The sequence below is a fragment of the Lucilia sericata genome, unplaced genomic scaffold (assembly GCF_015586225.1).
Source record: "Lucilia sericata isolate MDLA Ls3-8-SP2 unplaced genomic scaffold, ASM1558622v1 Contig000282F_arrow, whole genome shotgun sequence".
NCBI lineage: Eukaryota > Metazoa > Arthropoda > Insecta > Diptera > Calliphoridae > Lucilia > Lucilia sericata.
In genome coordinates, this window is record NW_023994307.1 from 200,001 (window position 1) to 204,133 (window position 4,133).

Genomic DNA, 4,133 nt, shown 5'->3' on the forward strand with positions numbered 1-4,133 from the left:
TCGTCCCTTTGCCGAAAAACACGTTTGGTACAAATTTTATCAAAATATCTTGAAAATTGCGACAAGTACCTTGTGCACAAGGTCTTGTCTTAATCGAAAGAAAGTGATTCTGAGGCGATCGGTATACTTTAAGGTGAGTCTAAGACCAATATTTTTATGCGTTACAAACATCAGCACAAAAGCATAATATCCTCCCCACTATAGTGTAGGGTACAAAAATGTATACAACAATACAAAAAAATTCATGATTTTATGAATTTATTAGCTATACCCAGTGTGCTTTGCTACCCTAAAAGAAATATAAATAAAAAATCTTCTTAATAATTTTGAAGATTCTAACTGTAATGTTTTCCAGAGATGCATTTTTTCGGAACGTTAATTAAGATTTTAATGTAATCGATGACAAATTAAAAAAAAAATCTAATATTTTCCCAGATATACGAAATTTTGTATTTAATTCATATAGGGGGTGCCAAGACCCCATTGAAAGTCCGCCCGTTATTCTCTAAATGTTCACATTAATGTCAAAGATCTTCATGTAGAATTTGAAGATTCTAGCTCTAATAGTTTCTCAGATATACGAATTTTTCTATTTAATTCGTATGGGAACTCACAGCCCCCAGATGAAAGTCCGCCCTTTTTTGCTCCAAAATGTTCATATATATAATAAAGTTCTTCTTGCAATATTTGAAGAATCTTGTTCTATTAGTTTCCCAGATAAGCGAAATTTTGTATTTAATTCATATGTGAGGTGCCAAGCCCCCCATTGAAAGTCCGCCCGTTATTCTCTGAATGTTCTCATGAATGTCAAAGTTCTTCAATTAAAATTGAAGATTCTAGCTCTAATAGTTTCTCAGATATAATATTTTCCTATTTAATTTATATGGGGGATCCAAGCCCCCCATGACGAAAGTCCGCTCTTTTTTCTCCAAAATGTTCAGATGAATATTTAAGTACTTAATGCAAAATTTGAAGAATTTAGTTCTATTAGTTTCCCAGATAAACCAATTTTTGTATTTTATTAATATGGGAGGTGCTGCTCCCCTCATGGGTAGTCCGCCAATTTATTTCCCAAAATATTTACATGGATGTTAAAGTTACTCGTGCAAATTTTTAATATTCTAACTATAATAGTTTCCAAGATAAACGAATTTTTGTATTTAATTTATATAGGAGGTGCCACGCCCCCTAATGCTAATCCGGCCACTTTTTGTCTTAAATAATTATATTGATACTAAAGTTGCTCCGACAAAATTTGAAGACTCTAACTATTATATTATCTCAGATATACTAATTTAATATTTTCTTAATATGGGCGTGTCACGTCGCCCACATGAAATTTCAACATAAAAAGTAGCCTATACAGGAAGAAACTGTGAAAATTTCAGGAAAATCGGTCCAGCCGTTTAGCAGTCTATAAAGCACAAACAAACATACAAACATACATACATACATACATACATACATACATACATACATACATACATACATACATACATACATACATACATACATACATACATACATACATACATACATACATACATACATACATACATACATACATACATACATACATACATACATACATACATACATACATACATACATACATACATACATACATACATACATACATACATACTACATACATACATACATACATACATACATACATACATTCATACATTCATACATACATACATACATACATACATACATACATACATACATACATACATACATACATACATACATACATACATACTACATACATACATGCATACATACATACATACATACATACATACATACATACTACATACATACATACATACATACATACATACATACATACATACATACATACATACATACATACATACATACATACATACATACATACATACATACATACATACATACATACATACATACATACATACATACATACATACATACATACATACATACATACATACATACATACATACATACATACATACATACATACATACATACATACATACTACATACATACATACATACATACATACATACATACAACATACATACATACATACATACATACATACATACATACATACATACATACATACATACATACATACATACATACATACATACATACATACATACATACTACATACATACATACATACATACATACATACATACATACATACATACATACATACATACATACATACATACATACATACATACATACATACATACATACATACATACATACATACATACATACATACATACATACATACATACATACATACATACATACATACATACATACATACATACATCATACATACATACGTACATACATACATACATACATACATACATACATACATACATACATACATACATACATACATACATACATACATACATACATACATACATACATACATACATACATACATACATAACATACATACATACATACATACATACATACATACATACATACATACATACATACATACATACTACATACATACATACATACATACATACATACATACATACATACATACATACATACATACATACATACATACATACATACATACATACATACATACATACATACATACATACATACATACATACATACATACATACATACATACATACATACATACATACATACAATACATACATACATACATACATACATACTACATACATACATACATACATACATACATACATACATACATACATACATACATACATACATACATACATACATACATACATACATACATACATACATACATACATACATACATACATACACTTTCAGTTTTATATATATAGATAGAACTGTCATTCGTTCATTTACATATATTTCTTATTTTTCAATACATATATTTATTTATTTATACTTTTTATTTTTATTGCTATACTTAAATAAAGTGTTTATCTTTATAAGTTTAACATTTTATTTTTTGTTTTGTTAATTTTTTACATTTATATATACGTATACAATTTTTATTACTTTGATTATTAGGCGATAAAAAATATTTTAAACAATTATTAAATGCAAACGCTTTAACCAATGAGCAAACCAATACTGAATGGAATATTTATATATAGAAAAATATATAGCAATTGATCAGTGTTGCCAATGCACATTTTAACTGATCAATTTTCTGGAGAACATTTTAGAAATACTTTAAAGAAGTATGCAGATTAATTAAATGACTTTTAAGTTTAGAACTTAACTGAAAAGGATCGGCTAGTGTTTAAGTATTATCGGTTCAATCAAACAAAACATCTGTCAACCCTTACTAACACATATCTTAAGGCAAACTTAAATAGTTATATCAAATTAAAAATTCTAAACGATTTTATAAAAGAACATGAGAAAACTGTTGGCATTATGGCAACTCTCATAAATATGATTAATAATACATATCGCACAGGATATCTTTTGAAATAAATTATTGATATTTTTTATAAAAAAAAATTTTAAATAAAAATTATTAAGAAGATTTCATTAAATATTAGCTTTAAAATTTGAAATTGAAATAGCTATAGGCAATCTTAGGAATTGATCGTACATATATTCTACATACGTAGAATATATTTTTTATAGGCGCTAGTGAGAGTGAGAATTTGTTTTTTATTACAAGCTCAAAGATTAAGGTGGTTCCAAAAAAAGTTTACAAACGCTTTCTTGAAATAAAAATATTTTTCCTACTTTTATAGGGCTTGAAGGACCAATTGATTTTCTATACAAACTTAACTGATCATAAATTTGTTTATAGGAAATTGACTGATCGTAAACTAACTAATTGTAACTTTTCTATGGGAAACCAAATGTTTTTTTTACAGAAAACAAACAGATCGCAATGTTTTCTATGGAAAATTAAGTGATCGTAAAACTTTCTATACAATTCTATACTGATCGTAAAGCTTTTTATAAATATAACTAATGTTAACTTTATTTTTAGGAAACTAACTAACTGATCATATTCTAACGAAACTAACTGATCCTTCCTTAGTCAGCAAACTAAGTTTTGTATAGAAAACAGATTAATGTTTTCTTTAAAAACAAACCGATCATAATGTTTTCTACA

At 27.3% G+C, this 4,133-nt stretch overlaps 1 protein-coding gene across 2 annotated transcripts in view; it reads right to left on the reverse strand.

Annotated features, from left to right (window-relative positions):
* The window catches only part of LOC119603192, a 7,289-nt gene extending 4,163 nt beyond the window's left edge, over nucleotides 1-3,126 (reverse strand). Inside the window, exon 1 of one of the 2 annotated variants that reach the window (XM_037955147.1) lies at nucleotides 3,050-3,126. The gene's annotated coding sequence lies outside the window, so the exon portion shown is untranslated. Of the gene's footprint in view, nucleotides 1-3,031 lie in introns of both variants that reach the window. The other variant, XM_037955145.1, reaches the window with a different exon arrangement.
* Nucleotides 3,127-4,133: the final 1,007 nt, after the last annotated feature.